Source organism: Macrosteles quadrilineatus, unplaced genomic scaffold (genome assembly GCF_028750875.1).
Source record: "Macrosteles quadrilineatus isolate MER2022 unplaced genomic scaffold, UCM_ALF_1.0 Scaffold_6__1_contigs__length_79288215, whole genome shotgun sequence".
NCBI classification, from domain to species: domain Eukaryota; kingdom Metazoa; phylum Arthropoda; class Insecta; order Hemiptera; family Cicadellidae; genus Macrosteles; species Macrosteles quadrilineatus.
In genome coordinates, this window is record NW_026542599.1 from 56,427,422 (window position 1) to 56,441,245 (window position 13,824).

The window sequence follows — 13,824 nt, forward strand, 5'->3', positions numbered from 1 at the left end:
CTCACTCTAACCATTAGACCAGCTCGCTCCTCCAAATTCGAATCACATTACTGGACATAATAAGTACAAAAGAGGTTTAACCAAGTTTTAGTTTTAGCAAAGTTACAAAAGATATTGCCATAGTATTTACCTGGTGAGTAGAATTGTGTTTCTGATTTCTAAATTCTTGGCACAGAGTACAGTACTGTTAGTGCTGTACATCTAGGTCCGTCATGTTGTTCAACGCATGATTTCTCATGTTAACTCAAATTACGTTGATTATCAGGTAACATGTTCAACCACCAGTGAGAACCACCTACGTTAGTTCCTTAGAAGCCGCCAAACCAGTGAACAACGTTATACTATAAGTATTACATTTCAATATAATCGAGATGTAAGTGTTTTTAATTTCATAATGTAGTTATTTTTCTAAACCACGTTAGCTAATCAATAAAAGGTTACAGTACCTGCAGACTGCCTTGTGGGTTTTGTTAATCCAGTAGGATTACGTACGTTTCGGCAAATATATTGCCATCATCAGATCCAGAACTTGAAGCTTAAAAATCTTGGTTTTTCGACACACATGGTCACGTCAGAGTTTAAAATAGAATACATGCACAACACGAACATTAAATACATGTAGGCCTACTATTAAAACACCGAACAGGATATAATATGATGCAAGCATCTCTCTTGCCGAAGATAAAAAGCGTTAGTTTGTGATTTTTTTACGGTTACATCACGAAAAACACCAATAAAACTTTAGGCAGGAATTTTCCTTGTTTTGTATACTATTTATACAATACTACTTAAGGATTGTGGTCTTAAACCAGAAAACTCATGTGAAATTAATATTTTCCGAAATCATAATTTGGATATTTTCCTTTTGTATATAACTGTAGAGCAACATTCTTTGTTACAAACACAGTGTAACAATAACAAGGGTTTAATTAATGATAGTATACCAATATTGTTATTAATTTTATAAATTAAATATTGACTAAAGGTTATCTGCGGGTGAGAATCCAATGATGTAAATTATTATAATAATGTAACAATGTACCTATTATCCTTCTTTAAGTAGCTGAATACTAACTTGCTTTGTTCATTGCAAAACATAAAAACGTATCTTGGGTTAGGTTATACATTAAGCATAACTTGGCGTTTTTTATTCAAACATGTTCTTATTTAATTTGGTGTCTAAAGTTTGTTTGTATAAAAAGGCATCAAGATCTAAAACAAAAACTTACAATATACACTTGTGGTGGTAGAAGTTGAATAACAACTCAGAGCTAGTTATTTGCATTAAATTTTACTCTCTTTACAACAAACTGTGATATGCATCATTTCTCGTGTATGTTGACAAAAGAGAAACTGTTTCCTCTTGTTTAAGCACCCATTTGTATTCAAATTAGAAATTACCACTTTTACAACGTTTATCTCTTTGATGCTATGTTGTTTTCAGCCATATCCATCCATATGAACTTCTAGCTGTAACAAATTACATATGGTATATCGAAATCCTTCATAAGTGTTTCCATTCCATATAAAAAAATACATATTATTGTGTTCAGCAATATTTATTGTTGCTTTAACGATTTTCAGGTTTTACTTAGTTTTAAATGTTGTATTGTTTAACTTTTAGTTTTATTGTTTATACATTTTTACTGGATCAGTAAACCTGCAATTGTCAACATTTTGATCCACATAATCTAGCTACATAATATATCATAACTAAAATAAACTAATAATTAGAACTAAATCCAGATTCACAATTTAATCAGCCCAATAATTAATTACCTGGGTTTCCTGTAGCAGGAGCCTAAAATTGTGTTTTTGAAATTACTTGTTTAAGATTTTAATTAAAGGGATAATTTTACATATTTTTTTTATAAATTATATAACTGAAAGCTAATCTATAACCTTAACATAGTTTTTTAATAAAGCGTTTTATAATATTGGAAATGACATACTTAGATTCGAATTTTTAGTATCTTGGTTATATGCTACCACTACTAGTTTTGGAATTTTTGAATGAACCTTATTTTTTGAGTTACCTGTAAACCATAAAACTAACAATTTTGCCATATTAAATGTTTTAGCTGCAAACAGAAGTGAATCTTAAAATTGATTACCACCCCGATTATTTCATAGCAACTATAGAAACAGCTGCTTTCCTACGTGGAAATACGCTAGATGTTTCCTTAGATTATATTTTATTAATTCCAACCAGAAAAGTAACATGACACACGCATTTAACTAATACACTACATAGATTAACAACCGTACTATTCTTAGTTAATTTACCACTAAAATCTTAAGACCGCTTGAATTTAAACAATAGAGTACAGTAGTATATGGACTATCTGTCACTGAAATACAAACTATAGTTTAAATACTCGGCGTAAAGTCACAAATACATTGAAAGAGTTATATCATTATATAACGCTATGAAGACATTGAAAATTAAATTGAGTATGTGATTTAATTATTTATTTTTTATAAACTTTACATAAATAAATTGAAATATTAGATAAAATAAAAGTACACGATCTGAAAAAAAAACTCACGGTCTTACTGGAAATAACTATTTTACTTAGATAATTCGACACTAACAGAGACATGGAGAAGGTTTTCTAAGACTCGTTCGCAATATCACCATTGTTTCCGTAAGAAAACACCAAGGAAAGTTTTTATCTTTACTTCTTACTTTTCCATCACTGTCACACAACTTTATGCTTCCCACTTTTTGTATTGTAGTATGAAATAGTATATTTCGTACCTAGGGCCGAAAATGAGTTTTGCTGGCTGGCTAGAGATAATTTGTAAGTTCGAGACGAAGTCGAGAACCTTAAACGATTGATAGCTGCAAACCCCTTTCGGTCCGTGGTACGAACGTATTTTATACAAACACTATTTTCACCACACGATACAAAATAAAAAAAATATATATACGATAAATGCACACAACTAAAACTTTAAGGTTATGCAAAGAAATATTTTGAGGCTAGCTAGTATTCGTGGTTGCTAGGCAGCGGTGACAATAAAAGAAGTCTATTGCAATGCATATTAGATACCATACTTTTTGTGTATTTAATATACACTAATTTTTTATTGTAATGAAATGAAATGAAATGAAATGAAATGATTTATTTGCCGTTGATCATGTACATGAAATGGGCATTGTCACATATGATTAATGAAATTAATTAAAACAGATTGTCATATATCTATAAAGACTAACTAAAATCTAATTTCTATACATGTATTAAGATATTCATATGTATTGTAAAAGGGATTGTCTAAAAGCCAAGCAGTTACCTTTTTTTTGAAGACTTTGGGTGTGCAGGTCCTTGATGATTCATGTAGTTTGTTAAAAAATTTGATGCAATTTGCCTTGTGTGATATGCCGAATTTTGTCAATCTGTGCTGTGGAATATCTAATTTTGTCCTGTTGCGTGTTTCATGTTCATGTATTTCTTGCCTGGTGGGAAAAAGGTGAAGATTAGCTTTAGTGTAAATTAGAATATGTAGTATGTATAAGTTAATTACTGTTAAAATTTTCATTTGTTTAAATAAAGGTCTACAGTGGTCCAATCTGTTAGCTCTGCACATAGTTCTAAGAACCTTTTTCTGTATCAGAAGAACATCTGATACAGCAGTTGCATGTCCCCAGAGAACCAACCCATAGGATATGTGAGATTGAAATAAACCAAAGTAGGTCATTCTTAGATATTCATCTGACACAGATTCCCTGAGTTTCCAAAATAGATAGCTGACCCGTGAAATTTTTTTACAAAGGTTGTTGATGTGGACATGCCAAGACAATTTAGAATCGATATGAATACCCAATAGTTTGACTGATTGTAAATCCAGATTTAGAGAGGTGCTGAGGATGATATTTTGAGTTTTACCTTGGTTACAAAGTAGTTTATTCGTGGAAAACCAATTCAATGCATCTCCCTGGGCCACACCCACCTGTCTGAAGAGCTCTATTTTGTCCGAATTTTTAGCAAAAATTGATGTGTCATCAGCATATATTACTGACTCAGATCTTAGATTCTTTGGAAGATCATTTATGGCTATTATAAAGAAGAAAGGCCCAAGCACAGAACCTTGGGGCACTCCCATTTTGATATCAACAACATTGGAATTAGCACCCTGAATGGAAACATACTGTTTCCTACCATTCAGGTATGACCGGAATATGCTAAGTGATTGATCCTGAACTCCATAAAATTTAAGTTTGTCAAGTAAGATATTGAAAGGAACACAATCAAATGCTTTGCTCAGATCTAACAATGACACAGCAACTGATTCTTTGCTCTCAAATGCATTTAAAGAGTAATCAACAATCTCCATGACAGCCGATGTAGTTGATCTTCCTTTGCGGAAGCCGTGCTGAGAATCAGATAACAGATTAAACTTATCAAAATGAGCAGCAAGTTGTTTGTGCATCAGAGATTCAAAAACTTTTAAGAAAATCGGAACAATTGATATTGGTCTATAATTTTCAGGAGAAGATTTGTCTCCCTTTTTAAAAATAGGGATGACTTTTTTTGTAATAAGTTGAAAGTTTTGTACCTGTTGTAAATAAGCAAACAGCTGATTTTCGGCCCTAAGGATGCTAAAACCTGCTCGGTTCCCAAATGCGGATGACAGCTGGCATGGATAGCAATACGTAGCTTTCAGCTTCCAATTAGCGTTTGTAAAACAGCTAAAACCATCATAGTGTGGTGAAAACAAATTTGGGTTATATGGAAATGAAAACGAATATTCTTAAAAAAAAAACGCGTCAACAATCAACACCTAATCATTGGATAAGCGATTTTTAGAAAATAAAACCCTACTTCACTCAAAGTCACAATTAATTATAGCAATGTGAGAAAGAAAGTTTCCCCTCAGTTGTCACTTGTCGACTACAAATTATCAAGTCAGATAATAACTTGACCACTGGTTTGTAACTTAACCAACTTGAAACATAATTTAGTTTACTTGCTGTTGTATGTTTCAATGTTAGTTCTATGTGGTTTTTTTTGTCGTCAAGGCTAAGTTATTAGGATAATAAGGCATAAAGCTAATTTTAGGATATTGAAGCTAAATACAACGATATGTACGACTTAAAGAATAATACAAGTACGTATAGGTGGTAGTCAAATTTACTTGGGACGATGTTTTAACTTAAGAATTAAACTAATTATGAGCACACGATTGAGTATTTAATTTTAAAAAGTGCACTGTTGAACAATGAGCTGAAATATGACTAATAGGGTATGTAAACACGAGAAGACCAGTGCACAAATCGTGCATTACTAACAGACAGTAAACTTCTTTTCTGTTATAAGTAAGTAAGTTTAAAAGTATTAAAAGACTTAAACAAACATGTGTAGGAGTCGATAAAAGTCAATACGTCAAATATAAAGTTTGGGACTTGCTCAAAGTTTATTTAACGTACGCTCCTCTGAGAATTTATGGAGACTCTTCTTGTAATATACTTTTCATCACACTATGATGTTTTTTAGCTATTTTTAAATGTTAATTAGAGGCTGAAAGCTACTTTTTTCTGTCCATGCCAGCTGTCATCGTCATTTGGGGCTGAGCAGGTTTTTACATCACTAGGGCCGAAAATCAGCTGGTTCTTGATTCATTAATAACTTAAAAATTATCTCGAGCCAGCAATGCCTCATTTTCGGCCTTAGGTATGAAATTTACTATTGTTCTTTTATCTCTACAGTTTTTATAATACTTTCATCTAACGTGTGATGATTATTTTTCATATAGACCACATGAACCAACGCGACATTCCCAAAAATTCTGTGTTATTTCCACTGTTTATTCAATCTCAGTGGTATAATTAATTTATGAAGATTAAAGTGAGTTTAATAAGTATAAACACCCAAAAGCTTGTCCTGGCAATTAATATTCCTAGTAATAATAAGAAATATTTCATGTCATACAAATGCTATGATGCTTAAACTTAATTGAATAAGTTTCGGCAGCTGTGAAAAAAACATAACAATATATATTTTGTACCAATTTCGTATCAATCATAATCTTTCAAGTACAATTTTATAGGATAGGAGTACTTTACATTATAACTATTTCTACAAGCAATGAATATGATAATGGTAATTAATCATATCACATTTGTAATTAAAATAGCCATAAATTAGCTTATTTTAAACTCGCTTACGCATAACCCAATTTATTAGGAATTTAAAATTTAAATGGCTCTGGCTACTACTGGCCTTAAAAGGTTTTAATTAAGATAACCCAATTATACAGCCAGTGGAGTTATATATTCAACGAAATATTCAACTGATGAATGCCAAATACAGCTACAATTTACCTACATATTTCATAAACTATAATTATGGTTAAAAGTGTTTATGTTACTAAAATAGTATTGTAGCCGGTGGGGGGGATTAAGCAGGGATGGACAGGGGGGGTGATGGGTACATTGGTGGGAAATCGGGTAATCAGGAGGGAATAAAAAGGGTAATGCTAATAGGTTAGGTATATCTGTGTCTGGACCAAACTTAATTTAAGCGTGCTGAATCTGCTACGAATAAAACTAGGAAGATTGCTGGGGACCAGAGGGACGGAGACCTTTTACCCAGATCAGAACACTTGCCTAGCCAGCTTTGATTTACACTAATTAAACTAAATATTTAACTGTAGACCTATCCTTCCAACTATGAACTGAACATGAATAATTACTTACTAATATTGATGAGTGAATAAATGCTATGCAATTGAATACTGAATGTGAAATATGTATGCATTTAATTGATAATTGCTAAGCTACATTCTGGGAACATGTGGTTTAATATTTCATGTTTAAGAACGTTGGCTGCAGAAGGCAGCCAACCGACTAAGTTGTGATTTCCTACATTTCAATAGTCGGGTGAGCCAACCATAATTGGAACTTATATATCTACATAACTATATCTAAATGTAACTTATCATCCATTTGTCGGAATGGACGCCCTGAAAATCGGCTGTTTGCTCTTCGAAGGATCGTAGACCAAGAACAAGAAGGAGGCAAGAGTAGGGAGGTGGGGATAGAGCGTTGATGCAGTCGTGGCAGGCAACGAGATGGTCATGCAGCCCGGCTTCGCGAAACGCTTACACTATATAAAATATAGCGTGCCGCTATGCGTCACAGTACCTCTGCAGGAGTCCACAAATGCTTTATGGATACGGAATATTACTAATTTGCATGTTGAAATTTTACCACATAGGTCATAGTAACTCAGGTCATAGGAACTAATAGGTCATAGTAAAAAAAAAAAAAAAAATAGTAACTGTATTGAAATTTAAAACCACTTTGATCGGAAGGATTTAAAAAACATTCATTTTAACAACAACAATAAATTTGTTTATCCCTGTAAATTTTTATTTTACGGATTATAATTATTACGCTCGATATAATTAGTTATGTTTTTTGAATCCCTATTTTTTTACGCTCGTCTTGAAATGAAAAGGTTGCATGTTCAATGCTGAGAAAAGTCAGTAGTGCATTGATAGTTCGACACTGGATTCAGCTGTCTCTGATCATTGGGGTTAAACAAATGTTCCTGGCTGATGAAACAGCTGATTTTAGCCAGTAACAAAGCTACACAGATCATCTTATATACATTCATTCTTCACTCATACGAGCTGTTGGCCCGTCCTACGTACGGGAATTAAGTGTTCAACTAAGACTGAATTTATATCAATATTTCCATTTCTAATCCAAGCAAAGTTCAAGCGGTTAAAGCTGTAAACAAAAAGCTGCCAAGATGAAATAAAACATGTCAACATTGTTATTTTCCTATTCTTTCCTCAAACAGTCAAACAGAAAAAAAATTTGCATAAGCTTTCCTTCGAAAACTCGGGGACAGAGCCTCGATTTGTATACATCAGTGGTTATAGAATCTTACTTATTTCCTATAATCAATGGCAAAATAACAGAATAATAAACTAACCTGATAGTTCTAAAGAATATGTTTATATTCAACAAGCTGTTAGTTAAAACAAATTATATTGCAATAAAACAAACATAAAATTCTAAAGACTGCTTAAAAAAAATAAATTGGAACATCTAGTATTTTACTATGTATATTTAATTAATCTGTCATCCTCTTACCGAAGAATTGGACATATCAATAGCATAATAACATAGTATGAATAAGTCAACCGTAAGTATGTATTTAATTTTTATCCAAATACCAAATTTGTGTCACACACGCTGAATGTTTACAGCTGTTATGTTTAGCAAATTATATTATACCAAAAGCTAGTTTAGAATGTTAGCGTCGGCTGCTAGACAAAAAAAAATTCAAACTTAATTTCTAAAAAAACGGGGACCCTAAACTAAAATAATGGCTTCAACATTCCCTAATTCTCAAAATGACCTTTCTTTCGACACAAAAATCATGAAAATCGAGTGGTTGATTCAGAATCGTGAAATAAAAAAAAACCATGTCACGTTTTAATATATATGATTTGGGCTATAATTTGCACTTAGGTGGCGTACCCATCTCAATAGATAAGTTTAAAGAGTTTTGACTGCCCTATTAGGACTCTGCCATCCGAATAAGCAAATTCATTTCAAATTAGTTATATATTTTAAGTCAAACATTTCCAAATGACATCCTAGATTTTTGTCTGATTCTTTATCGTCATATAACGATCTGCTTTAGATACAAAAAGCACGTAAGTAGATTGTGTATTGATAACGGCCGTTTTTATTGGTTGACATTGTTTTTTTTTTCTTTGAGTTTGGAACAGATTAAAGTGTAAACTACCTTTCAACACAAAAATATTCTTCGTGGAAAGCGTTGTATTTCATTATGCATTTTCACTCCAAGAAACATCGACCGATATTAAAACAATAACAACGTATACTGTATTTTGATATGTATCCATTAAATATTGGATGGATGAATAAAATAATTTCGATTGAACTATTTGGCGTAAATATATTATAGGTTGTAATGTTGACGATATGTTTGAACTAAAAACAATGCCGTAAACCGGATCTCAAATGACGACTTTTAGTTTTTTTTTTTTTTTACCTTTAACAAATCAAAATCCAAATTCTCCCTCTGCTGATTGGACCAGTTTGACCATGATAATTATAAGTTTGACGCCATAGGTCAGTGATTTTCATCAACTACGTGATGTGTATTCTAATATTAACTATGTAGTCTGGCCATGATACATTCATCTTAGATTACAAATATATGTATTTAGTTTCCTGAGGCTAAACTAACTTAAGGGAAATACCCCCGCCGCAGCAAACCTGCAGACTAAGCGAATTTCCATTTGACTGATTGGATTTACTCTGAAATGTCTACTTAAAAATATAACATTTATTCCCGATTTAAATAGAATTAGTTTAACAAGTACTTAGGTTTGCTGCATCAGGGAGGGTAAAACTGTTTTTTTTTGTAAAATGTTAATAGTTAGTAAGAAATAAAAACATTTTCCAAATTTGATCAAAATATGTTCATAAACAAGCAAACTACAACAGTTTACTCATTCTCCATAAGAATAACATGGGAATTTTAAATTTACAATTTTTTGGAATTTTCTCCGTAACCATTAGGCGCATAATAACGCTTCAATATACTAAATTATTTGTTTTTTGAAGCTCTACAAAATGGTTTGGAAATAAATTGCTAAATTTTATGTTTTTGGGTCAAAAATGGGAAAAACCTATTTTTACCCCATAAAACCCCCCGTAAACACCCGTTCCCATGGTCCGATCATGCTGGATCGCGAACTCGTTCGAATAAACGTAGGTTTACACGTTTGTACCAAATTTCATCAAAATCGGATCATTTTTGCTCGAGTTATCGTGCTGACGGACACACACATATATATATATATAAATATATAAATATATAAATATATAAATATATATATATATATATGAATTTGAACGGATGGTGTTTTTGGCCTCTAGGGACCTCAAAACGAAAAAAAAAATCGGTCCCGCGTCCAGGTCTTACCATGAGTACTACGGTAATAGCTTATTCCCTATATGGGAAATTCGCTAATAAAAATTGACTCATATTATTATAAAGTTAAGTTATGAGTTTTTAAATTTACTGGAATCCGGGTTATATGCATGAGTATTAGATATTTTCCGAATAAAAATATATTACGTAACTTACTTTTTGAACTTGACCTTAAATTTTATTTTCATCATTGTATGTTGTACAGGGTGAGTTTTAATTGTCCCCCCCCCCCAACTTTTTTACATTTTTTTGGTACTTACGTATTAAACGGAGGCCACATTTTGTCAGCGCGCTGCGGCGGTTATGTTAGGTTGGGTTATCATAATAGAAAGTATAACTCGTCTGGTATCGTTCGATTCATAACGAAGCGAGGAAAGTCCTACACACATAATATTTACGATAACCCAACCTAACATAACCGCCGCAGCGCGCTGACAAAATGTGGCCTCCGTTTAATACGTAAGTACCATTTTTTTAAATATCAATCCCAGACCACTTCCAAACATTGTTGAGTAGTAAGTACTTCATTTTGACAAGGTGGTCATTTCCGGCCGCCATCTTGGATCCGCCATATTGGATGCAAAATATGTTTTTCGAATGTAGAGGTGGGGTTGACCAATTATTTCAAATTAGATTTTTACCCTGATTACAATGCCATAAAACGTTTTTAAAAATCTTGATTCATTCAAAAGTTATGAAGGCTTTTTATAACTTTATTTTCAGCCCATTTTAACATTGTGCATTTACAAACTAAGACCATAATCTCAAAATAGTGCTAGATAAAGATAAGTATACACTACCAGTCATTGTCAACGTATTTTTTCTTTGTTATGACAGATGTATTTTTTCGGACGCCATCTTGGATCCGCCATTTTGAAATGTGATATATTATTTTAAAAGTGAAGGGTGTGTTGTGACCCATCATTTCGAACTACTTTTTTAAGCTAAACTCAATGCCGCAATATTTTTTTGTTACCAAATTTTGCTTATGAGATATTGCATTTTTTTGGTTAAAAATGTGAATATTTCAAAATCAAAATATGAAAATGAAAAACGGATCATGGAATTGAGTTCAGCTTAAAAAAGTAATCCGAAATGATGGGTCACAACACCCCCTTCATATTTAAAATAATTTATCATATTCAAAAATGGCGGATCCAAGATGGCGGCCGAAAAAATTACATCAGTCGTAAACATGTGAAAATAAGTCGACAATGACTGGTAGTGTATACCTATCTTTATCTAGCACTATTTTGAGATTATGGTCCTTAGTTTGTAAATGCATAATGTTAAAATGGGCTAAAAATAAAGTTTTAAAAAGCCCTCATAACTTTTGAATGAATCAAGATTTTTTGAAACGGTTTGTGGCATTGTAATCAAGGTAACAATCTAGTTCAAAATAATGGGTCACAACCCCACCTTTACATTTGAAAAAAATATTTTGCATCCAATATGGCGGATCCAAGATGGCGGCCAGAAATGACCACCTTGTCAAAATGAAGTACTTACTACCTTACAGTGTTTGAAAGTGGTCTGGGATTGATATTTGAAAAAATTTAGAAAAAAGTTGGGGGGGACATTTAAAACTAACCCTGTATAGTCTACATATTTAAAACTTATATAATAAAAAAAAAATAGTTCCCTATGTTAGGAACAATTTATTTTAAAATGATAACATATAATCACAAATTATATTTATACTTTTTTAGATAATAGTTTAAATATCAACAAAAAACAGTTTAAAATCTATGACACTTTGACACACAGATGTTAACCTTTACACAGTAATAAACGATGTACCACAACGTTAAACATATATACCTTATACAGCCTTAGCGACAATACATAATATACATACTGTAAATTTAAATTTTTAATTAACATTAGGAATCGTTCAAGCTGCAACGTACATGTGTATTAAGTACAGTTCCAGCAACTAAAGAGTTTAAAACAAAATACCAACATTATTCCCAACCTGGCGGATTCCAATATTATACATTATTTGTTGATTAACAAACCCAGAGTCGTGTTCTTTTAGCGAATTTCCCATATAGGGAATAAGCTATTACCGTAGGTCTCATGGTAAGACCTAGACCCGGGACCGATTTACTTTTTCGTTTTGAGGTCCCCAGAGGCCAAAAACACCATCCGTTCAAATTCATATATATATATATATATATATATATATATATATATATATATATATATATTTATATGTGTCCGTTAGCGCGATAACTCGAGCAAAATTGATCCGATTTTGATTAAATTTGGTACAAACGTGTAAACCTACATTTATTCAAACGAGTTCGCGAACCAGCATAATCGGATCATGGGATCAGGGGTTTATGGGGGGTTTTATGGGGTAAAAATGGGTTTTTCTCATTTTTGACCCTAAAAACTTTAAATTTCTAAATTTCTCTCTAGACCATTTTGAAGAGCTTAAAAAAACAAATGATTTAGTATATTGAAGTTTTTTTTAATGTTCATTGACTACGGAGAAAATAAAAAAAAATTTAAATTTAAAATTCCCATGTTATTCTTATGGAGAATAAATAAACTGTTCTAGTTTGCTTGTTTATGGATATATTTTAATCAAATTTGGCAATTTGGCTTATTTCATACTAAGCTATCACTATCTCAATTCAAAAATACACACCTCAACATCTTCCCCGTAGCAGCAAACCTAACTACTCACTAAAATTAATTTTATTTAAAAAGGAAATAATTCTGAAAATTTATAGGGAATATTTTAGTAAAAATCAAGCCGGGTAGATGGAAATTCGCTTAGTATGCAGGTTTGCTGCGACGGGGGTATTTTGTGTTTATTATTTCTATTAACTAAGGCTATGTTTGTATGACAATATTTGTCGTACACATTTTTCTGCAGTATTTGTTTGTAAACAATGGTAGCTAGCTAATTATGTTATGAAACACCAGTAATATTAACCATGAGCTTATTGTGAGCGTTTTCCAATTTCCATATTTGAAGATTATAACCTATATAAAGAATACAATGTATGTATGATTTTATAAATAACCCTAACGTTAACTTTTTTTACTTGCGATTGAACTACGTTTTACAATAAGAAATAAGAGTAATGTTATCATATATTTTTACTCACAATAACCTTATAAAACAATGTTTATCTAAAAACAATTATTCTCATATCATAAATAATACACCAAAATAAATGAAAAACATAGTTGTAGTTTATTTTATGGAAAGACAGTAATAAATATTAAAAATATTATCAAAATAGCACGCACTTGTATGAAAATCCAACGTAGGTCAAAAATAACAATATAAATAATTCGATAATTATTTCTACGCCGTTTTTCCGTGATATATTTCCGACGATAAAAAGAACAATTAATTATTACTTATCTATGGTCATTTACCGATTAATAAAATATTTAGTTGTAACACTTATCTTATCATTTAAATTCCAATTTGAGGTTTCTAAATCTTCGGTTTTTGCAAATTTCCCTATAAGGAAGTAGCTATTAACGTAGCTGTTAACAGACAAGTTCAAATCTATTTGATAGTCAGCTTGGCTCAGTTGTAGTATTAATATGTTGACTTGGTAACTTATCTGATGCCATTGAAATCACAATTTCATAAATTACCTTTTTGAAATCATTTGCCAAATAGTTTATTATTTTAAAATAAGCTTATTATTTTCACCATAAATATTCTTTCTATTGCTTATATCTCATTAGTTAAACTTAGTTTACCTAATAATGTTTAACATAATGGCCCTTTTCAAAAGTGTTAAATACTTCAAATTATTCTGTAATTTAGAGTATTTTTACTACAGAAGTATTGTTATGCGTT